The sequence below is a fragment of the Pipra filicauda genome, unplaced genomic scaffold (genome assembly GCF_003945595.2).
Source record: "Pipra filicauda isolate LSUMZ 115617 unplaced genomic scaffold, ASM394559v2 scaffold54_size4384275_pilon, whole genome shotgun sequence".
In the NCBI taxonomy this organism is placed as follows: Eukaryota; Metazoa; Chordata; class Aves; order Passeriformes; family Pipridae; genus Pipra; species Pipra filicauda.
In genome coordinates this window covers 1,359,206-1,384,848 of record NW_024104698.1, presented here as the reverse complement: position 1 = coordinate 1,384,848, position 25,643 = coordinate 1,359,206, and the positions used below count along the sequence as shown (strand labels likewise).

Below are 25,643 nucleotides of genomic sequence, written 5' to 3'. Positions count from 1 at the left end.
TCTTAGAAAGCTTCTTAATTCTACTGAAATATGACAATCTTCATGATATTGCTTGTTAACAGTTCTCCAGGCCTGTGACTTTTTTCTTAAGGATTTATTGCTTATCTGCAACTGCATAATTAAAGGAAAATTAGTAATTTGCTTTTAAATGTTACTGTCAAATCTCATAATCACAAATTTTTAATTTTAATTCAGCATGACTGTGCATAAATCCTGAAGCACCTGTACATAGAATTGCACCAAATAGTTAAAGTGCTGTGAAGACCGTGTTTGGAGTATTGCAGGAACAACATGACTGGAAAGCGTTAAGAGGAATAAAAAACGTAAATCCAAGACTTTTGGGTACAAAGGTACAATCAGTGTGTCAAGACGTGTTTATTCCACAGAGTACTGGATGCTTGAGTATACGCTGGATCAGTGTCACTTCAACTTACTTTTCGCTTTTTCTAAGCATTCACCTTCAGTATCTGAAAGTGGGTTACCTAGACATAGACTATGGTTTCATTTGGTGCGGTAGCTCTTAAAAGGAATTCCGTGGTGTACCCAAGGTGTTTGGGGGCCGTAGCATATGAGATGTGAAGAGAGGCTGAAGCAGCTCGTTCTGTTTTGCCTGAAGAGACAAGGTTATAGGGGCTTCATACTACCATCTTCAACTCTGTGGAGGTATTTGCACAGAAGCAAATAATGCTTAAGATAATAGACAGAAGCTGCAGCAGGGGAAATTCTAACTAAATGCAAGAAAATAATTGTTCTCAGCATTCCCATTTGCAGATGATCATACTATTCAGAGGCACATCACCCCTTTGACATATTGCCTGCTTCAGACTCTTCAGCAGCCATGTCCCAGTGAGAAGAGGACTGCTGTCCAACTACTTCAGCAGAGCCAGGGTGAGACATTTTGCCGTGACAGATACCACGGGGACGAAGTCCAGGCATACATGTTAGAATTGTAAAAGGTACAGAGAAGGATAACAGTGACTAAATTATTGCAAAGGCATCACAAAGGTCAAGCATTACTTAAACAAGGATTTTCCAGGGAAGAATCATGCAATTTTTCAGTAAAGGTGAACCAGAAATGACATTTCTTTATTTCTCTTAGTACCAGTCTGAATGACTTAAATGGATGAAAATTTTGTTGGTAAAAATAAGATCTTCACAGAGCACAAAATTAAAATGTTGTTCATTGCAAGATGCTGCGGTTAAAAGATCCTAAGAACCAAATAGCGACATTCATGAAAGTGAAGATCTATGAAATATGATGCAACTTTTGATTTAGGAAGACACTCGTGCAAATTCCCAAAACCTGGTAGGATGTACCAAGAGAAAAACTGCCGTGTTATTTGCATGATTCCTAAACTCTTCCCCTAACCATTTGGCAGTAGAAACAGTCAGAGACTCCACAGCAAGCGAAATTGACTTTTGGTCTGACCCATGCCATAAAAAATATTATTCTTAACTTCAAAATCATTAGAGAAAAAAAGTAGAAAAGTTTTGTTTGGAGTAACACAGAATAAACAATTATCTATTGTAGCTCCAGTTTTGGCTGTATAAATATAGATGAAGATTTTGTCTGTAATGTTTTTGGACAGAGAAATGCTTGGGAAACTTTGACTTTGCAGATACAGACTAGAGGACAAATGCTAAGGATATGGGAGTACCTGGATATTTGTGTGCATGCTGACCAGCCAATTTTTAGGTAGATAGGCTGTGAACCTGCAGAAGGTGGCATTCATTAAAATGAGTTTTGATAAACAGTGGAGTGTTTGAGAGGTTATGGCTGTAAAAATAATGACACAAAAAAAAAAAAAAACAACCCAACAAAAACCAAACCAAAACTATTTTTTCATTAAAAACAAAAACAAAAAACAAACTCAGATGGATTTATTTTGAATTAAGTGGAATTAAATGGCTGTTATCCATGTCTCATTCTGCAAAAGGCGGATTTTATACACAGATATACTAAGACAATTAAAAGGATAGGATAAATATAGAGAAAGGTGGAAGTAAAATACCATAATGTTCTCAATCTATGTAGATTGAGATGCTATTTTATAGTTGATTTAACAGATGAAGAAAACAGTTGATATCATCTTTCTAAAATTCAGCTCAGGAGAAACTAATAGTTAAAGTACAAATTACAAGAATTGATGGAATTATTGGCAGATGGATAAAAGCTTTGCAAAAGGGAAAGAGCAGCAGACAGTTCTGCAATATCTGATATCACAGTAGTTACTAGTGATGTTCCTAAAATAACTTAGTACTGAACTTCTTTAATAATGTCAGGCACGGCTCTGGTAGAAATACACTAAAAATGCTGATTGTATTTGGTGACAATATAAATATATAAGCATTGTCAATACAAGGTAGGGTGTTGTATAAAAATCTCTTGTTACAACTGGATTAGTAGAAATGGGATTAAATTCAATAATAGATAATATCAAGTGATGCACACTTCCCCTTAAGGGTGGGTCATCACAACCCCTAGTGGTATCAACACTTCTGTTGAAAGCTAGAATTTTGCAAAGAAATAAGGTGGAAATGTACTGGCTGTCCTACATAACAACATGATTATAAATTAGTGAGTTCATTTAGCCAGATAATGAGATAACTGTGTTGAAAAGTTAACTCCAGTAGAAATAAAGACACTGGTGATGCTCATCTGGAATACTTGCTTATTTTGATTGCCTATGTCCAAGATCAATAAATTCAAACCAAAACAGTTATGTGAAATCTCTGCTGAGTGAATAAGTAAAGCTGAAGTGTCTTCTGCTAAGAGCTAGAGCTTGTTATCTGAGGCTAAACAAGTCAAAAGGGCATGTCTTTGTTAAGATATTCAGTAGGAGGATAAAAACTGGCAGAAATATTACCATTTAGGCTAAAAGCCAATGTTTGTACAAGAGCAAAAAGAGAGAAAACAGTTATAAATATACTCAGACTGGAAATGAGGTAAAAGGCCCAGTCTACTGGAATGATATATTTTGATACTATCTCTAAAGGAGACTGGTGAGGGGAGGGAAAAAAAAGGTATTTTAAACTAAGGCTATGAACAGTTTTGAAAGTGAATGCATGAAATGCTACCTGTAATAATAAAGAACTACATTTTGTGATCCAGGAAGTTCATTCTAATTTTGTGCTTACTTAAAACACTCTCATCTATGAAATGATAGGAATTTGCATCCCATCTTCTGTTTATTTCAGAGCATATGTTTAAATTAGAGGTACTCTTGCGAAAGCAACAATGACTATTGCAAACTGATGTATTTGACGTGTGAAATCTTTCTGCATGGAACAATACAAAATTAGATCACATTAAAATTGCCTGTTTTCAACGGTTATAATTTTACTTAGATCTTAATGCAGCAGTGAAAAGTTTTCTAAACTTGCTCATTTATTGTCCTCCTCAATTATTTTTGCATCAAGAAACTTCTATTATAGATTAAATAAAGGACCTTTCAAAGAGCCAACTCGATGTTAAGACAAATTCTTTGATGTGAAAGTTCCACAGAGTTGTGTGTGCCAAGTTACTGGTGCAGTTCATGGGGCAGGACATGAAGTTAACTGAAAATTTGCAGTAGAATTCTGTTCTTATGAGGGTGCAAATAATTGCTGGTTTATATCTCTTGGAGATGGTAGTGAAAGCCTTACAAAACGTTGGAGTGAATCATTATTGAGGGTAATATGAAGTTAGAGAAGAATATGCAGATTTCTCCATTTCTTTTCTTGCTTCCATGCCCTCTACCTGGTAGGCCAGTTTACTACAAACATTTATATAATAAAATATATTTATTCTGCATAATGATAACAATAGTAGTAGTCAAAATGAAAAACTGATTGTAAATTAAAAAGAAATTGAACATGTATTATTTTTACTGGATGATGATAATTATTATTATTGATTTTTAATATTATATATAGTTCTGACTTTATACAAAAAGTAAGTCATAGGTCACAGAGTTCTTTCCTAGAAACATTTTAACCAGTTAAGGTAATAAAGAATTACAATGCAATAGTAGAACCTGTTGTATTCTGCTATTCAGGAAATATGGGGGAAAATGATTGCTGAAGTAATTTGCTAAATTTCAATTTAAACAAAACTTATGTCAGCTACATCTTTTACATGTTGGAAAAAAAAAAAAAAGACCAGTGAAAGTGAGTCTGAATTCACAACTCAGGAATGACAATCTCAAAGAGAATTTACACTTAAAAATAAAATACTGTGCCTAATTTAAGATATTCTTCCTGAGCAGCAAAGGTTTAATCCAAAACCTTTAGCATGTGCTAATATTCATCCCTCAGTGGCTTCTCAGTGTAGAAACACCTCTTTTCCAGACCTGATTCCCTCTGGAGACAGGTAAACACCCTGTGCCTCTACTTGCTGTGCTGTAGCCAAACCCTCATGTGTCTGTATTTGAAAAAAAAGGATACAGGCAGTTTGTCATCCATTTCTATTCAGCAAATTCTTAAAAGTAAATATATCTCTTCCTCAGATTTATCTTACACAAAGCCAGTGTAGACAGTTAATTTAACAATCACAAGAGAATTTTTTTCTGTTTACTATGATATTGTAGCTTTTCCCACTTTTTTCCTTAAGGATCATGCTATTTATTCTTCTCTTACCTGCAGTCTTTACAGAAAGTCTTAGTGGCCTTCAAAACTTTTATTTCCTAGAAGATGTATGGTTTCACCTGTTTCTGAACAGTTCTGTAAATTCATGTGCTAGACCCATGAGCTTCTTAAATGTTTGACTGCCACATGAGGGATGCAGGGATGAAGTGCAGGTCCTCAGTAACCCTGCTCAGCTGTCATATCATGCTGAGGCCTTCCTTGTGCACACTGGACTCACTTCAACAGCACTCTAAGCTTCTGCTTGTCAAGATCTTATGGGGTATGTATGTGCGTTCCCAAGCCATTAAGGCACCGAAGTGGTCAGTTCTCAGCCTTCAGGAGATGGAAACACTTAAGCTTGTGTTTCTATGGAGACTTACTCCCTTTGACATTCTTAAAATGCATTGGGAAGATATAGCCTTGCACAAAACGTAAATCAAGAAAAAGACATTTAATTTTATTGTGGTTTAGGGGGTTTGGGATTTTATTTTGTTGTTGTTGTTGTTGTTCGTTTGGTTTTTTTGTTTGGTTTTTGTGTTTCTAGCAATCAGCTATGTCAGCTGTATCAACTATATCTGCTTTGTATGCAGAAGTTTTGGGTTTAAAACTAGGTTCTTGATTTGAGACTGCCCTCAAGTCTGCACAGAGGCATGCTTTTCATACTCTCTGCCTGAGAATATTCCATTAAGAGCAATAGGGATTTAGTTTAGATCTTCATGAGGACACAAGCTGTTAGGAGTCAGGGGAATTCCCCTGACACTGGACCTATTCACATTACATCTGAGAACGTGAATCATCTTTTATGCTGCTTTATCTCATCTTTATTGAAAATGACAGTTTTGTTATTTTTATTTAATTGTCTCCTATATTCACAGAGAAGAGCTTGAGTAGAACTTTTTTTTCTGTCTGGAATGCTTTATTTTGTAAAGACAAAAAAAAAGACATTTTTAAGCAATCAAACAGATTACTATAAGGATTTGTTTTTTAAATATCTCAGAGTTCTGACCTACAACAGCTAAGTGCTTAATTAGTCTGTTTTGAACTCAGACCCCAGATGTGTCTCATACAAGAAAAGAATCTTGATTAAATTCATCCCAAATGTGGGATAGAGGAGGCTAGTCACTTGTATTGCAGAGTAGGGGTTTTTTTGTTTCTTTGTTCTGTAATATGAATCTGGCAAAGAAAGTTGTTTTGTTTTAATTTTCTTTTAGGGGAAAATGTCTGTTCAAATAAATGCTTGTAAGTTCTCTCTTCGTGTAGAAGACACACACACTCAAACAATCCAGTAAAAATTTATCAAATCTATGAAAAAGATCATGCATTCTTCTATAATTATAGGAAAGCATGGTATAGTGAGATAGCTTGGATATGGGCAGCCAAAGTAATTGAAAATAATTCATTAAGATTAGCAGCAATGAAAAAAAGGTAATACAAGGATAATAATGATAGGGCAAGTAAGTATCAGGCAAAAGCAACTCTTACAAATCTATTGGGTCATTTTCACTCCCAAAATAATGGAGTGTAATTCAAAAGGAGTATAATGAAAAAAACCATAGAGGGGTAGAGATGAGGGGAAATTATACATATAGGTGTATACCTATGTATTATATATGTATATGCAATATTTATATGCACATACATATTACGTATTAGTATATAATTTTGTCTACTTGACAAATATGTGTATGTTCTATAATGTATACATGTGTAAAAGTTTTCTGGCTGTTTTACCACATTGTTATTCATACATTTTAATGAGTTTCTTATGAGAGTCTGTGCCTGTGTATGTTATTTTTCACAGCACTATTAGATTATCATTTTTTTTCTTTTCTGCATACTTTTCTTTTAAAGCAAAAAGCACATTGGATCAGATCCTGTGGAGGTTTGAAATTTTCAGAAAGATTTGTGCTGTCCACATGGATAAGATATCGTATGACTAAAGTAGGAAATTAAGCATGATGGAAGATACTGTTTTGCAGTGTACTAGCTGCACCCTAATAATTGATTGTACCCCTGTTTTCATTCCACAGTAAATGAAAGGAATCTAACACTGTGCTGAAGGTGGCAGTTTCCAATCAAATAATGCATTACAGATTCATAGCCTGCCTTTTTCTCACAATAAGACAATGAGAGCCATGTAGCAGTATTGATTACGATATTTCTCAGCCTGCCATGTTACTCAAATTAGTAAGTAAACAACAAAAAATATCATCTTGATATCTCAGTAGATAAGTATTGTGCAAGAGATTACTTTGATTAAGTGGAATTTTGTATAATGAATGTAGAGTTTTCACTGTATTCCCTATTCAAATACTATTTCCAAAAAAGATTTCTTAAGTCACGATCACAGCTATTCTCACAGATACCTCATTTTTTACTATGTAAACAAATTGAAAATATTAATATGGAAATTGTGCTTCTACTTACACTTCAGTTATTTTATTCCTCTTGAGTAATTATGTTTGGAAATGATACTATCCAAATAGAAGAACTCCTTTAATGATACAGTTTTTCACATATATTTTCAAGTAACTTGTGTAAGCATATCAGAGAGATAAGTGAAATCAGATGAGGTAGGAAATTGTGTGGGATCTAGAGCAAGAGGACTTGAAAGGAGAGGAGGTCCTGGGGTTAAATCTCCTCTTTCATAACTCTTAAATACATAGAAACTGTTCTGCTGTTAAATCATAGTGTTTGTTTGGACTTTTTAATCTCTAATGAGTTATACAAAAGAAAAAACACATTATCCCCATGTTATAAAACCACTGAGAAGTTCATGTGGTTTTATAACAATCTGACAATGCAGATACTTGAGAGTTACAATCAGCAATGAATTCACTTAACTTTGAAATAAAATCCTGCTCAAAGATTAAATTTTTCATGAAATTTTAAAAACATTTGTATTTATAATATAGAAGATAAGGATGTAAGATAAGGAAAGGGAATATAATTTCGATGACACTAAACACAAATTCTGTAGACCTATGCTTTAGATGTGTGATCTTTGCTGACAGCGATATATAAAATGAAGAATATTTGTAAAACCTTTAATAATATTATAAATAGTTTCCTGTATATGCAAATGTACATCTCAGAAATGAAGCTTTCCAATAGACTGAGCATCTGAGGAATACTTTCCAAAGAGACTTGAATGATGAGTGCTGAAAATGTGTTGGTTCATAATTTGTTACAGTTAACCTGTTCATAATTAGTGCTGCTAGTAGTACATATTTCAGAACAGTATGCGAAATGTTAAACTCTTCAAAGGACCTTTATAATCACTATGTTTATTTGACCTTACTGAAGATTCAGCTTTTATTTTGGATTTGTAGAGGTCAACACTTCTGATTTCATAACAGATCATTTTTCTGGTAGGTCTATGAGATCTCAGGTTGTTAGAGTAAACACTAGGCTTCTTTTGAATTATCAGAAGCAAACAGTGAAGATGTGACTTTCGGTTTTCTTTCTTTTTGCACTTTTGCATGACTAAAATAAAAGTTCTTAGCTTTTAAGGTCAAATGTTTTAAAAAATTAGTATGAGATACTGCCCTCCATGAAAAATTTTGGTGAAATCTTTTCCAGTAGACTGATCTTTGAAATACTGGCTAGTGAACTGAATGAAGTCCAAATTACCTTTTTATTCTGAGCAGAACTGTATTCCATGTGCTTATTGTATATGTAACTTGCATTGAAGAGGTTAAACTTATGCAAAGAATGAATTTGTCATGACTTTTACCTTCAGTGAATTTTAGAAGATGGAATTTTTCTACTCACAATGGAACTAAGGAGAAATTAATGAAATTCCAAAGAAATCTCTGCTTTGTATCTATTGATGTCATTACATTGGTCTTTTCTTTCTTGATGGTAGTGATGTCTGCTTATATCTCAGAGAACAGAAGCTGTGCATGTATTCTAAAGGCAGGTTGTGAAATACTCTGGAACCCATGACACCAACATTCTTACTGGACCACTGTTGTCATACAAGAAGTGGTAGATGATCTGAGGAAAGAATCACTTAGGAAAATCAGTGAATAAAAATAAGTAATTTCAATTAACAAATATTCACACTGTACAAGAGGTAGCTGCATATAGATAGTTTAAAAATTACTCCCCTGCTTCAGAAAATTTATGTTTTAAAAGAGACATAATTATATCAAGGGTCATAGGAAAATTATTTATGCTATTCATAAGAGTTATATTTTAGTTATTTGACTGTAAAATAAATAACAAATATTCTTAAGTAAAGCATTTTTAAAAAGCCAAGCTTTGTGTTTTGTTCAAATGAACTTTTGAAGGTTCAATTGATTTTGGACAATGTCAACACAGCAGTCTCACTGGGATAGGGAAAATCTGCCAGGATGTTTGGTGGATGCGCAGCAGGTTCAGAAAATCTGCATTGCTGGAAGCAGTGTGGCCACCAATCTTGTAATAACCTGGTAATTGACCTTGTGAATAAACTTGTAAATGACCTTGTAAATCAGATCTTCTTCAGAGATTTGCTGATTCTCTTAGCAGTGAAGTAACCAAAAACATACAAGGAGAGTCAGAGCCAAAATCTTCCCATTTACTGGAAAGTACTTTCAAAAATAAACAAATTCTGTCAAAGTAGAATCCTAGTTTTCAGGGGCTTTGTATGTTTATTGGAAATGTCATGTGTGAATATCTTTTGCCTTCACTGAAAGGTAGCCTTTAGTCATAAATCTGAATTCTAAAGGTACTTTGACTGAAGCATATAGTTCGAAGGCACACATGCTAGGTTCTCAGTGCTATTCAAGTAAAACCCTTACGATTGCAGTATTTCACATGATATCTTGGTAATGTCAAGCCTGTCTTCTACTTGCAGATAAAAATACTTGTTGTCTGTGTTACAGGTTCATTGGTTTGGGCTACATTCTTCTTCTAAATCCTGCTAGTCTGAAGAAACCCAAAAGAAGTAAGTTGGAGTTTTGAAGTTACATTGATTTGGGCCATTAGCAAGATTTACTTAGTAATTGATGTCAAGTATGCTATGAAAATATGTATGCATTAAAATACAGTGATGCACTATAATCCAAATCTGAAAGAAAAAGAGCATCAGTTGTGTAACCCATAAAGGTTAAGAAATACTTACAAAAAATTTCCATTTCAGCAACTACGGTTAAATGGATAAACAAGTTTCTGTCTCTGAATATAGATAACAAACTCTTGCATCACTTCTCATGTTCTACTTCTGCTGTTCTGATTTTAGTAGTCACAAGAAATCATGACTCAGTTTCTTCTGAGATAAACCCATAATATCCTGCAATACTTTCTAAACATTGAGTCAGGGAGAAAGATAGTGGCATTTGCCAGTATTTCATATATCAAAATAAATGTTATTGTTATGTTTATTTACAGGTATTTAAATGTAAAAGTGTGTAATACAAGTCGGATACCTCTTTTACATGAAAGTTAGTGGTTTATGTGCAAATATAGGAAGGTACTAAGGTACTGTGATTAGTTACCACTAAGAAAAAGATAAAGAAAGGCTTTCTAATTTTTTACATTAAAATATTTTTTGGTCCAAATAAAGTTTTAATTACTTTTACATCCTAACAATTGAAGAATATGAATTAAACAAAAAATAGCTAAAACATTAAGGATATTAAGGATAATTTATTAAATCCCATTGGAAAAGAAACAAACAACATTTTCTGCAGTAGAGGATTTTGTATTAAAAAAATGAAGTGAAGAATACACTATAGCTTATTCCCATTACAGTCTTAAAAACTGAAAAATGTAGGAGACTATTATCTGTGTACAACTAAGTCCCAGAAACACCTTCCATCTTTGATGAAAGCTGAACCTTGGAGAAAGCTGAATAATGAATCTGGTTTTGCTTCCTGATTTCCAGTTTACTATACTGCACTATCTTTGTTCGTGCACTTCAGCACTGAGATCAGTTTTCATTAGCAAGCCATAAGCAGTAGCAAAACAATAGAAGGGAAGAAAGAAGCCATGGTACAGTACCAAAAATGGAACATGCTAATTTACTGAGGCTTGCTTATTAGGTAAAGAATTCAACTTAGTGCTGTTAAGGAGGTATTAACTTTAATTTTTCTATCAATAATTTTTAAACAAGACTGAAGTTAGCTTCTAATGCTACAAGATTTTTAATTGCTGCGCTTAGGCAAGACTTGCTATAGGTGATGGAGAAATAAACTTTGATCTTCTTTTTTGTAGGAGATAAGATTAATTCTTGTTCTGACATCTTGCAACTGTAATCTCTGTTAGAAGATCTTTGTGAATTGGACAATCAGAGAATACCATAGTAGTGATAACTAAGACTTTGGGAGGGGTTTCTTTTGTGTTCAAATTTAATTGAATTTATTTAGACTGTGTCTTTTCTTATTTTCTTATTAGTAAAGTAGCTGTTCCTAAGAGGTGTGTGTACCTTACTTCTCTTTGTGTTGCATCTATTAAATCTGCATAGGTGAGTAGTGAACGCTCCCTTACCTGCTCCCAGTAATTAATTCCAACTCCCAGACTATTTTCAGGAAATATTTTTAGCAGCCCAGCTGGCACTGGGTTTTTTTGTTTGTTTGTTTCTTTGTTTGGTTTTTTTTTGATTTTTTTTTGTTTGGTTTGTTTTGTTTGGGTTTTTTTTTTGCATGGCCTGCCTTTTTTTTTTCTCTTCAGTCTATGTGTTAGTACTAATTTGGGGGACAAATTTACTTGGTGCTTATCATCAAAATGCCTCTTTCTGTGACACTTTAGAATAAATGATAGCAGACCCTGAGAGCAGGGTGTAGCCATACGTAGTACATATAGTTGACATTTTTAAGAGAGAACCCAGCTCATAGTACACTTTTGCAGGAAACACTCAAAGCAGACCAATGTTTGCTTCCAAGGAATGCTTCAGTATTTCATATTAAGCAGTCATTGGAACAGGGGTTAGAAATCACATTTGACTCATTCCTGTTAATAAGGACTTCATTAATGCAGTGCATTATTACCAAATTGTGTAAAGGTTGTTAGGATAACTTAGTTTCTAAGAAATTTTAAAGAAAACCAGTATTAAAAAACTACCTAATATCTGAATTTTATAGTCTAAAAGGACTCAGAAATTTATTTGATTCTTAGAAGGGTCATTGGGGAGTGCGTATTTTAGTAAATGATGAATTAGACATGCAATAAAAAAAATAGTAATCTGCTAATAGTTCTAATAAGAGCTACTTTTGGGCCACAATTTCAGAAGGTATATAGAAACCCTCTTTAACTAAGCATAAGCTAGGCCAATGGCTGGCACTGTGACTGCGTAATGATACTTCAGATTTATAATTTTGTTAACTAAGAAAATGTGGGGACTTTAGTACTTCCAGCATGTTGAGACTCTAAATTCTTACAGCAGACTGTAGTGTGCTTGCACATAACAACCTTCCAGAGATGAGCAGATTGACAACAGAGCTGAGACTGTTTTGCATTACATGTTAATTATGTAGTTGATGGTTATTTTTTATTTATAGAAAATGAAAGATAAATTTTGCTTTTCCATCCTTTGAAATAAAAATGAGGTTTATATTTCTGTTCTTAAACGCTTTATTAAATGCAGCTACAAATTTTCTTATTTTAGGGTCCTGGGAATTTATTTTTCTTTTTATTTTCTATGTATTTTACCTTATTCTTACCTGCTGCTCCTCACTGCAAACATAGCTGACTGAATGTGTTGGGAAAAGAAGTAATCACATGATACACAAGGGATTTAATCAGAATTGTATCTGATGATCTTGTTAAAAAAATCTTACTCTGTAAATTAATAATACTTTTTAAAAACTGAGACTATGTTTTTCTGAACAGTATTTTAAATGCTTTTAAAATGCTGGGACTGCTTATCACATAGACTCCATTCTGTTGGACATAGAGAAGATACATGATGTTTATCAGAAGATCTGCACTGTGACACAGTCATTTATTGACATCAAAAGAATCAGATAGCAGCGCAGATGAGAAGAAGCACTGCACTTTAAATCATCTTTTCACATTCAAATGATGACTTAATGAATATTATGAGAACAAAATAAATGGAAATAAGAAAAAAGAGATGTGAGAAAAAATTCAGGATTTTGACTAATTATTACGAAACAAAATCAGTTAAGAATCACTTAAAAACCCTCGTTTACTTATTATTGGTTCATTTTGTAAGGAAGGCTATTAATTGCTATTCTTGACATTGCTAAATTCTTATTTCTTGCACTCAGAGGCCTTGATTAAGGTTTTTGACAAAACATTTTATTTCCTTTATAACAAGTGTTTCTGCATGAAGAAACATTACAATTCTTTTGTTTGTTTGTATGGTTTCCAGAAGAAGAAAAATGAATCAAGATTTTTTTAAAAAACCCAACACCTAAGGATTATTGAAGACCAAAGGAAATAATGATTCTATGAAATGAAGAATTTTTAAACTGAAAGATTCATACTTGTTTTTTCATGTAGGTGTTACTGTGAAGGATTTTACAGAGGATGGATTGATGAAGTCTCATGGCCAAGGCTGAGTCAAAGGCAGAGTGTATTAGCCCTGCTAATGAATGCTTTATCTTTTCTCCATCAATAATATTTTATTTTTAAATGACCATTACCTAAACATTACAATTAGAGCCTCTTCTTTGACAACCTTAATTAAATTGAATTAATATTTAATTAAATATATGACAATTTAATACTTTTATTAATCTGTATTTATTTTTTGTACTGGTTTATAATTTGGTTATTGGGTCAGTCTTTAAATTAAATTAAGACAATGTTTTACTCAGAAAAAAATAAAATAAAAAACAAAAACAAAACCAAAACTTAATATCACAGCCGTCTTTTTAGTATAATATTAAGTAGTAGAACTACTGTTAGTAATCAGTAGGTCAAGCGAGGTGATTCTCCCTTCTCTACTCTCACAAGTCCCTACCTGGAGTACTGTGTCCAGCTCTGGGGCCTTCAATGTAAGGAGGATGTGGACCTGTTGGAGCAAGTCCAGAGGAGGGACATGGAGATGTTCAGAGGGCTGGAGCACCCATCCTCTCAAGATATGCTGAGAGAGTTAGGGTTATTCAACCTGGAGAAGTTGTGGATGCCCCACCCCTGACAGTGTTCAAGGCCAGGCTGGATGGGGCTTTGAGCAACCTGGTCAAGTGTAAGGTGTCCTTGCCTATGGCAGGGGTGTTGGGAGGAAATGATATTTAAGGTCACTTCAACTCAAACCATTCTAGGATTCTCTGAACTTCTGCATGTTACTGATGAGTTTTTTTAATGGGAAACTGGTATGGGAAGTGGATGTTAGATCTGATCTGTTTTGAACATGAGAAACAATGTGCTAGTGAGATGAGTCATAGCAATTAAATCTTCTAGTCCAAGTGTATCAGACAGATGTCATTTAATAAGTGATCGAAGCCTACAGTTCACCTGAATGAGGCAAAATTTGGTGCCTCAACATTATTGTCTAGTGTCTCTCTTCAAGCTTTAGAGCCAACAGTTGTCTAAACTTCTCTCCAAGAAAAGTCATGTTTCCCTCAACCTTCTGTGCAAATGAAGGACATACAAGTGCAGCTGCCATGCTTGTAACCTGTCAAGTCATTAAGGTCCCTTCCAACCATTCTATGGTTCTGTCATTCTTTGATTATGTCATATATAACAGTAATTTTCTTTCACGAAGTTGTCTAGAAGCTGTATTAGTATGATCCCATTACTGTCAACATGAAAGGACATATTTTTAGAGAATGGAGAATAGAGTAATTGCAGAAATTGAAGGATTTCTGATTTCCCCTTTAAAAATCTAATTTCTGTTGTATGGGACACCTGAAAAGTATAGCTTTCATGTGAAAATTAATCCAAATAATTGAGATGGTAGGACTTATATTTTGAAAATACATGCAGATATGCCATGGCTACATTACTTATGCAGAAGCAGTTACATTGGCAACTGTATACATGTGAATATATTTGTTAGGTGTAATAGCAGAGCAACAGGCAAATTAAAAATGTCTAAATGAAATACAGGTTTCATTATTTGCAGAAGTTAATTAAAATCTTGGCAAGATTTTTTCTTTGATGTTCTATACATAATTCTTTTTTAAAAATGGATATTTTTACAAACTTCCTAGAATTGTGTCTGGTATCTTTAAGGATACAGTTAGTTTAGTCGGTACCTTGTTCTCTGTTCTAAAAGCTAACGTTGCCTTTGTTCTTTAAACACAAAACATGTCCCTATTGTCATTTCCAATTTCAATTTTAGCTGATCTGAGAATTAAAACATTTTGAATTCCAGGACAAGTAGAACTTTCATGTCTGACTACATAAAAGAATAATCTTTACCATATATTTTATCCACCTATGAGCACCTCTGTTCATATATCATTATTCAGTTGCAAAGGGTTACTCGTAAAATTTAGGAAACTCCATAAATAAATTTGCCTCTGCAATATTATGCCAGCCCCCTTGTGTAGTTTTCAGTTTAATTATATTTTTAGCCTTTAATCCAAAGATGTGCTTACAATTAACTTTACAACACCTCTTTACATTTTCCATAATCATTCACTCAAACATAAAAATATGGAGCTGAGACAGAAGGTGTAATAGAAGGTGTAATTGACTAAGTTAGAATTTGTCTGGCATATTCAAGTTAAACACTTATTTCATACTTCAACCACATAGTTTAATATGCCTCTGGAATATCATTCATTTGCTAAAGATCTTAAGGCTAAACAAGGACTAATTCAGGAAAGAAAACTTTAGTGCATATATATATATGTATATATAATTCTCTTGAGTAAAAGTTTTTCTCCTAGTGAAGCATAATATGGTTATATAAAAATATATATGTTTACATATTTATGTGTGTGTATGAGTGTTTGTAAACTGCAAAAATAGATACAGAAACTTTTTTTAAGAACAAAGAAAGGAGTAGTTTATATGAATCATGGCATACTAAGACTTAACTGAAACATCAACACTGATTTTATTGAAAGTTGTGAGAGATGGCCAATGGATCATGGCTGGCCAATTGAATGGAAAGAGGCAGCTTTATTTTTGACTGTCACGTTACACTGAATGAGTTCACAAAGTTTAAGTTAACTCAATAGAAGACATTAATTATTTGAATATGATAGATCTGGCAAACACAAGGAACACTGACCAAAGCTTATGGAAGACAATATTATGACTGGGATCTGACCAAGTACAAATATTATCAAAGTAGGACCCTATGTTTGTGAATTAACAGGGCATACACTAGCTAAGGTCTGAAGTGACTCTCTAGACATGCAGGTTCTGGATTATGCCCAAATATGTGACAAGGTTTATGTGACAAGGTTTTAACGGGGAGGGAGCTGCAGGGGTGGCATCTGCCAGAGGTATCAGAAGTTACCCCCATATCGGACAGAGCCAGATGCAGCCACCTCCAAGGTGGACCTGCCACTGTCCAAAACTGGGCCAGTCAGTGGTTTTGGTAACATCTCTGTGATAGCATATTTAAGAAGGTGTAAAAAACTACTTATGCATAACAGCAGATGAGAGAAAGGAGTGAATATATGTGAGAAAAACATCTCTGCAGACACCAAGATCAGCACAAAAGGAGAAGGCTAAGGTGCTCCATGTGCCAGAGCAGAGATTCCCCTGCAGCCCATGGTGTACCCCTGCCAGTCCATGGAGGTCCACTGTGGAGTAGATATCCACTCACCACAACTTTATATACACAATCTCTCTCAGAGAAGATTACTTTCTCCTGTTTTTGTTCTTCTTGACATCTGGCACTGTAGACAAATTCAGAGAAGGAAGGATTGTTGCAAGACTTGGAATTAATCCCTAAAATAAAAAGATAAATAAAAAAAAAGTTTTCAAACCATGAAATTATAATGAATAAATGAATACAGGACAGACAACAGCTTGGCCTATTGATATATTCAAAGATTAAAACAATAGAAGCTGGAATATGCACATTCCTCCTAAAGGAGCATGTGAAATATGTGCACCGGTGAATAACAAATTTAAAGAGATATATTGTAGTGCAAAGAAAAAAACCTGCTGTTACTGGACTGGCCATGCACCAAGGTCTGTGCTATTGTCATGAGGATATCCTCACTGAAGGTTCTTAGGACCAGAACAATTAAGTAGTTTAAAAATGTCTCCCAGAGAACAGAGAAACCCTTAATAAAGAACAAAAGGTATCTGTAAGAAATTGACACAGGACATGTGTACGTAGATCACAGCACAGCTGAGATCACCACCGAAGTGTCTGCCCTAGCTGGTGAAGAGAGTGTCCATGGGAATGACAGACTATTCTTGGAAATTTTTATTCAGTTTTGTTTACTTAACCCACTATCTTGCAAATGCTGTTGAGCAGTGTTTCTCCATAGATATGCAATGAAGATAAAGACTGAGAAAATGAAAACTTACCAAGGTTCAAATTCTCAGTCAGACCAAAGTACAAAATTTAGTTCTGCACAGGTACTTCCATGGAGGGATATAGTTCAATTCTAAAGCAGTAAGATCAAATTTAGAGATTTAAGGATTTTGAGCACTAATGAAAATTCAAAGCATAATTCATTCCAAGATATTTAGTGTGCTTTGAAACCTGCACTGAAAATGGCTTTATGTTGTACAACATGGCCTTTGAGAAAACATAAATGAACAGGCCGAACTCATCTTCCTTGCTTTTGGTTTATTAGGATTTGTTCATATTACTCCTACTCTGTTTAAGTAACTTCGAATACATAAAGATATATATAATCAGTTTGAACAGATAACTCAATGCATATAAGAAATTTTAATCTTTAACTAATTCTGTATGAATCTGATTATAAATCAATACTGCTGTTGTTTAAAATTGGGTAGAAAATGAATGTATGTTGCAGACGCAATCTCTAAAAAATTTGCAAAAAGTGCAATTAAGCGAAGTACAAAGGCAATTTTTACAGTGCCACGTCATGAAGTGGAGACTCTACAGCCATCTAGGAATGAGGGCTATAGCCGTGTCATATACTGTGAGATATAGTGAAGAGATTTCATGATATATGCCTTAAGATATGTGGTAATAGATTTCTGTGGGCAAAAAGGCATGCTGAGGGGGTGATAGGTTATTAGGCAGAAGCTGGATGACCCTTATCAATGCAACCAACCAGGTGAAAGAGGGAGTGTTACTAAGGTGTCACAGTTCTGTTCCACCCTTGCACAAGATCCACAAGTCTTTGTAATCTTTCTTTGTAACTCTGGATATCCCTCAGTTACAAATAAAGTGGCTGCTATCCCACCATTTATGATGGCAATAGCAGAATATTTGACTACACTCTCACCACCACTTTTCCCAAATGTATATATTGGCATTTGAAATCCTCAGTGGCAGGGGTTGAGAATATGACTACCCTGCAGACAAGTTCATGGGGTTTCTCCTCTCTCCTCCCCAAAACAGGGGACACCACTTTGGTAAGATTTGCACCTCCGACCACATCAGAATATACCCAAGAACGCTTTTACATTGCACTATACGTTTATATTTTGCAGGTCCAGTGAATTTATCACCAGCATTCTAAAAGAATCTACAATCTGTTGCTCCAATAAACCTACTATTTGTGAATCTGCGTTCATGAAAGTTCCTTTTGAACTTGATGAAACTTAAAGAAGTGTTGTATTGGTAAATCACACTATTTGTGAATTTGTGATCATGAATAAGAACAGACTTATAATATAACCCACACTACTGGTGCATCTGGGATCTTATTGACCATGACTGGATTTATAGTGCTGAATTAGTTATGATCAGAAATTAAGCCTAGCCACACCCAGCCTGCCTGATCTCTGAGGACAAACTGGAAAGCAAGAGGGTTTATTTTCTGCTAAATTTCTAAGCTCTTAATGCAACAGACCTGCCTGGAAACCTGGTCCATTGTTTGACCGCCCTCATAGTGAAAAAGTCTCTTCTTCTGTTGAAGTGGAAATTCCAATATCTCACTTGGAGCCCTTTATCTGAGCACCATGATTAAAAATATGACTTTACCATCTTCCCACCTTACCCTCCCCCCCCGTATTTGTACACATTGGTAAGATCCTCTTAAGCATTCTCTTCCACAGCATGGACAGTCACAGCTCTCTCAGACTCTTTTTGTATGTCAGATACTTTAATGCTTTAATTCTTTAACTAATATTCATGGTTCTGCACAGGACTCACTCCAACATGTCCATGTTTCTTGTACTGGGAAACCCAGAACTGAACATTGCACTCCGAGTATGGCCTCACCAGTTTTGAGCAGAAGTAAATATCACCTCGTTCAACTTACTGGCAATGCAGCCCAGGAGGATTTTGGCGTGCTTTCCTGCAAGGGTGCATTTCTGATTCATGTCCAACTCCTTGCCTTTCAGTACTCCCTTAACTTGCTGTGCAAAGCTGCTTTCTAGGTAGTTGGCTCCCAGCTTGTACTGGTATCTGGGATTATTCCTTCCCAGGGGCAGGATTTGGCATTTGCTTTTGTTGAATTTCATTAGGTTCCTGTTGGCCCCTTTCTCCAGCTTGTCCAGGTCCCTCTGGAATGCATGACATTCTGGTGTATCAGCCACTGCTCCCTGTTTTGTATCATCAGGAAACTTGCTGAGCGTATGTTCTGCTTCAGTTGTCCAGATCATTAATGAATATGTTAAACAATTTGGCACACTACTGGCTCCTGGGTGCACCACTAGTGACTTGCCTCCAACTGTGCTTCATGCTGCTGATCCCAAACTTCTGCGGCCAGCAGTTCAGCTATTTTTCAGCGCATGTCACTTTTACCTAGTCCATATTTCATCTGTTTGTCAATAATTTCTGTGTCTAAAGCCTTAATGAACTCAAGATAAACAACATCCACTGTTCTCTCCACATCTACCAAGTCAGTCATCTCACTGTAGAAGGTTACCAGGTAGGTAAGACATGATTTCCCCTTCATAAATCTGTAAAATAATCCTCATCCTCTTCTTATCCTTCATGTGCGTGGAAATCCAAGAGGATTTAACTCCATCATGGTTCTAGACAGGGACTGAGGTGAGACTGACCAACCCACAGATCCGTGAGTCCCCCTTGTTGCCCTTCCTGAAGAAACATTTGTTTTCTTCTAGTCTTCAGGAATCTCTCCCAGTTGCCATGACCTTTCAAATATAGTGAAGAGTGGCCTCACAGTGACATCTGCCAGTTCGCACAGGATTCATGTACATCCCATTATGCTCCATGGACTTAAGTATGTACTGTTTGATTAAGCACTCCCTAAACCGTTGTTCCTTCACCAAGGTTAAGTCATCTTAAAAGTCACCTGATTTTTTCACTTGCCTCAGGAAATTGAGATTACTGACAATTGGTCTAACTAGTAAAGACAAAACCAAAGAAGACATTGCATACCTCAGCCTTTTAAGTCCTTTGTCACCAGGTGTTCCACCTGTGTAAGCTGTGGGTCTGTGTTTTCCCTTGTCTTACTTTATTGCTTACGTATCTGTAGAAGCGTTTCACGTTGCCCTTCATACCCCTTACCAGATTCACCTCCTGCTGGGCATTTCCTAATGCTGTCCCTGCGCAAGTGGACAGTATTTTTACATTCTTTCTGTGTGACGTGATCCTACTTCCACTTCTTGTATGTCTCTTTTTTAAATTTGGATTTTTAAAGGAGCTCCTTGGATATCTGTGAAGGCCTCCTACCACCTTTTCCTGATTTCCTAGTCATCAGGATGGATCATTCTAGATCTTGTAGGACATGATTCTGAAAATCACTTGGCTCTTCTGGAATACTCTGTGGTACGGGACTGTTTTCCATAGAAGCCTTCCAAGCAGATCCCTGTGCAGGCTGGAAGAATGCAAAAGTTCGCTGGAGTGGTTTGCTTGACAGCCTCAAGATAACAACTCCTTAGTTATTTGAGAAAATACCATACGGCACTAAGCATTCTGTGTCGGTGATGGAGAGAGGTTGCAAACTTGTACAGTCTCTCTGCATGCCATTTCCCTTTATCCCACCCTCCCATTACTATATTTATCCCTAAAACAGAAATGTTGAGGAAACTTTGTCCTTTATATATACACCAAACTGTGAGTAAATAAAGCAAATGTGTATAAACAGGTTTGAATTCACCAGACAAATTTTTCATTTTCATTAGATTATTTTTCTTCTATTAGATAAACAGTAGATAGTGTGTTTCAGTTCTGGGTTTTTTTCAGCCATGGTATATTCGCAGCCATCTATTTGTCAAGAGATGTGGACATGATTTAAGCAGTTTACAGTGAAATCTGGATTTAGATATGCAACTGTTAGTCCTTATAACACAGTGGCATAGGCTGGTAGAAAAAAAATATCCAGACTAATAAAATGTGTACTGAAAACAAATGCAGTCAGATCCTGATCTATATTTAGCATGGTTGCTATGGAGCAGCACAGATTAACATGCTATCAGCCACTGACATGATACTCAAGAAGAACTGGGAATTAAAAAAAAAAAAAAAAAAAAAAAAAAAAAAAAAAAAAAAAAAAAAAAAAAAAAAAAAAAAAAAAAAAAAAAAAAAAAAAAAAAAAAAAAAGAAGTGGACAGTTAATTTTTCAAAATAACTTATATAAGTATTGTATTTCAGAAGAACAGTGCAGGTGATAGGTATGGTAGGAGTCAATGATTAGCAGACACTGAAACATTAAGGGTGCTGTTATAAATCACCCTAGTTGAACACATAAAATAAAAAGGAGTTAAGTACATATTTTCTATGTTCAGCTGATGAGGATGAAGAACATTTATTCTGCACTTTTTCCTGGAAAGAAACATCAATTTAAGATATGTATACAGCAGGACATGTTACTGTTATAAGAAATTACTTTGTCATCTCTCAGCAATACTTAGAACAAAGGTTTTCAAGTCCAAAAGGTGGAATAAGGCATCTCAGAGGCTAGCTGGACAATTTTGGAAGGCCTTAAAGCTTTCTGTTACTTTTATAAATGCCTTTGTTGGTGCTATATTGGTGTGGCAAGTGAAGATGTGCTGTTAGAAATTATCTTTAAAGTAACAACTTTGAGGACAGAATGTCTGTGCCAGGGTTGTAGACACTGATGTTTTGTTAAAACAATTCTTGAACAGGAGATAAATGAAACAGAGCTGTGTCAAATTTAACTAAACCAGACAGCTCCCCACTTCTCATGTGCTAGATTTTTGGGTTTGATTTCAGGTGTGTTATAGTGAACCAGCCTCAACACTCAAACAGCAATCCCTGGTACAAATACTGTGAGACTTTCTCAGCAATATGTTTTTGTGGATAAATATACACTTCCATATTGTCTGTGTTAAAATTGAATTCTTGGTATGAAAAAAATAATGGCATATGTTGGAATTCATTAGGAAAAAGATTTGCCTGACAATTTTTTCTTTTTAAGTAGGTGATCCATAATGTAAAGAAAATGTCATAAGAATACAGTGACTGCATAATGAGAGCATACATTGTTGGTCTCTTGGTCCTATGCTGTGTTTTGTTCATGTATTGCCTGTAACTTCCAAAATTCAAATAAGCTGTATTTCACTTACTTACTTGGAGAGAAGAGGCCAACTTTTATGCTGCTAGATCTTTATATGTTATTCTTTTCTCTTTTGTCTTAAATTCTGGATGTATATCATGCATAAACCAGAAACACTGAAACCCCTTGAACGTCTTAGACACATCACTAGAGCTTACAGACTAGAAAGAAATATCATGTGTGTTCCTCCAAACTGCTTACATGAATTTGTCACTCGTTAATTTGTAGGAAAAAATCATTATAGAAAAAAACCTGTAATTATGTAATTTTTCAAAGAAGAACAAAGAGGAATGCTTTTATAAATGTTCACTGCAAACTGATTTTGGTACGATGCTGCTTGTCTTATCTCTTCACTTACACACAAGCAGGAAGAGACTTCTGTTGCATTCATGTCAGGAAACAATGGATAGAGGAAGTGTTCATTAACAGAAGTTTATTTTAAGTCAGAAAAGTCAGCCAGAACAGCAAAATATGCATGTATATGATACTCTAGACTGTATTTTTTACTGCATAAAATTTTTCTTTCAGTATATATCCTCAAGGATCATCTGTCAGAGTGATTACTCACTTTGGCTTACTTTTTAGGCAGAACTAACTATTTTCAATTCCCATAATAACATCTTCAGTCCACATGAACTTTCCTCCTGCTGTGCTAGAGGTCTTAGGAATAAATTGTAGACTGGGAACCTGGAACATAAATACGACTGAGTAGCTACTCTAAAGCAATGGATGCTGAATTTAGTGAGCAAGATTTGTGACAAACATTTTTAAGTAGTTAATAGAAAAAAATATTCCAGAGACAGCAGACATATTAATTCTGATAGTTGAATTATTTCATTTCTTCTGTCTTAAATTTATGGGTTTGGTATTCCCTTTGAATTTCTTTGGATTTCTTAGAAATATTTGTAATTTTTGTTGGGTGAACAAACGCTCTTGTTGACAGAATATGTAAGCATAAATGCTGTACTGACAACACAGTTTTCAGTCAATTTAGATTGTCTGAGTTGTACTTAGGTGACCTCTTGTCAAACTTGGCATCTCAGAGTGGTTTCAAAGGACTCTAATAGTGTGAGGTTCAGATAACATAGCAGTAATGAGCTTTTCCATACTAATTCCAATTTACAAAAGAAGTTTACTGCCTCACCTAGTTGTTTTGGAATTAAACTAACGATTCTGGAAGTTATAAACATTTATTTCTGTCAGGAAAGCAAGTCAGTGCTAAATAAGTTCTACTAGTTTTTTATTTAGCTTGAAAGTTTGCAGACTAGCTAAAGCTTCAGCTAGAAATTCAATACTTTTAAATAAATCAGGGGAACCCCATGGCAGAAAGGGTAGATTATTTCATTTGCAAGATTTCTGGCAAAGAACAAAAGGGAAAAGTCAATGCACTATAGACTATATCTATGTATATACATAAATATAATATATATATAGTATGTGTATGTATATATATAGTATTACTACACACAGAAATATGTATATGCAATGCCCATAATGCATTGACTGTAGTGACTGTATACGTGCATACGTACATATACATATATATAAAGAGATACATATATATATATATACACACAATGAATTCTTTGAATAAATAAATTCAAGACATGAACTACAATCTTGCTTTAATTAAACTTGTTAATTTCTCCTTTTGGCTTAAAATGAAGTTGTAATTTGAAACAATTTGATGTGTGCAGAGCTCCAGAAACTCAGTAAGTTCTAGTCCACTTAGGGGGTCTGGAGGGTAAGGCAAATTAAAACAACAGGGTGCTTCAGTTCTACAAGTAGTGCTAGGTTATGGACTTCCTTCCCTTTCCTGTCTTAGGCTATTTATTTCTGCTCCTGCAGCACAGTTCAATTCCTCTGTCACCTCCTAGGACTCTAAACTGCTTTGTACTTAACTGAGAGAAAACCATTTTACAAGAAATGGTGTAAACCAGGAATTTCAATGTGCCGCTCGTACCTGGCTTCCTTTTCACATGTGTTAGGGAGATCTACGGAGTTTCCTATAGATTACAGGCCATAGAAGCAAGAAGAAACACTAATGAAAGCACAGCTATTGTCTGTCTTTCAGACTTCTGGAAAAGTCTGCTGTTATTCACAGTCATATTTCTTGTAATCTGCAACTCAATACTCTGCATTTCAGCATATCTCTCTGAGTGTAAATGACAGCAACTGGGTGCCTTGCACAGCCTGTGGCAGTGTGTACTGCCACAGCAGTGTACTGTGTCAGTGTGTACTGCCACAGCAGTGTACTGTGTCAGCACTTACCTGACAGCATACTCTGCTTGTTTTTTTTTCTGTAAATCTCTTCTCTCCTGTTCATATTTTGGAAAGGAGTATCTTTGGAAAGGAGTAATGGAAACATGTCTGGCTGTTCTGACATACTGAATGCTTCATTATTCTGGAGAATACACATAATAGAAAGGCAAGAGAATATATTAAGAGGGATACCAGATTAGCTAATAGACCTGACTGAGGAGTAACAAAAACTGACAACCTGTTTTAACTACCAGAGCTTACTAAAATGAAAAGTGAGTGGTAGGCATTTAACTAAATGGGCATTTAAACCTTGCCTACAAAACTGTAAGTCACAGCCCACATTTGCAACAACAGCTATATGTGCCTGACTGATGCTTTAATTTATAAGAAATTATTATAGAAACTCAGTTCTGCTCTGGCGTCAAGAATCAAAAGAATGTAATGATTATATGCCATGAATACTTTTAGCTAGGACAAATATATTCAACAATTTACATAGAAAAAGAACAAGAAAAGAACAGGGGAAAGGACAGGAAAAGAACAGGAAAAGAGAAAGGGGAGAGGACAGAAACCACAAACAGTGGCTTTTTCATTAGATTCTCATTCACAATAGAAAAAAAATCAGGAATACTATAGCTTGAAGAAATCTGTCAAGACAGAAAGACAATATTGTCGGGGAAAGTGTGCCCTGATATTCAGTGAAGATGCAGCCAGGATGTGTGAGTATTTTGAGGTATTGTATCAATAGGCTTGACCAATTCTTAGCAAACTGTAGACTAAATCAAATATAAAATTACATTTGTCAGTATGCAGTGCAAGCACATTGATTTAGGAGCTGATGAAAAGTTTGGGGTTTATCACCTACATATTTGTTAAGGAATTAAAAATTTGTACATGGCAGATGTAAATGTTCGCAATTGCACTTGATGCATGTACTTGTATAATACTTCAGAAAAGTTTAAGGTAGACAGTGATAAAGCACTGGAAAATAACTATGGGTTTCCTGTCTCTGCCCTTGGCTGCACGCTCCCACTTCCCCTCTTGTGTTGGCTCAAGCTACTGTGCAACCACATGGCATTCCCCTTTCCTTATGATTAGTGATGGAGCTCTGCTGGTATGAAGGTTTCCTGAGTGAATAGAGAAGAGATAGCTGTTATTATTAGCTGATATTTCATGAACTTGGAAACTGCATGCACATTGCAACACTCCAAGTGTTATTGCCAGAAGAAAACTCATTATATAGATATGGAGCTCTGTTTTTTTTTTTTTGTAAATCTA

The 25,643-nt window shown here is 35.1% G+C and overlaps 1 long non-coding RNA gene across 1 annotated transcript; it reads left to right on the top strand.

Annotated features, from left to right (window-relative positions):
- Nucleotides 1–6,578: 6,578 nt before the first annotated feature.
- On the top strand, nucleotides 6,579–13,260 carry LOC120324474. The gene is made up of 4 exons (XR_005565820.1): nucleotides 6,579–6,792; nucleotides 9,477–9,538; nucleotides 10,987–11,056; nucleotides 13,057–13,260. It is a non-coding gene; the product is annotated as an uncharacterized LOC120324474 (long non-coding RNA).
- The last annotated feature ends 12,383 nt before the right edge of the window (nucleotides 13,261–25,643 follow it).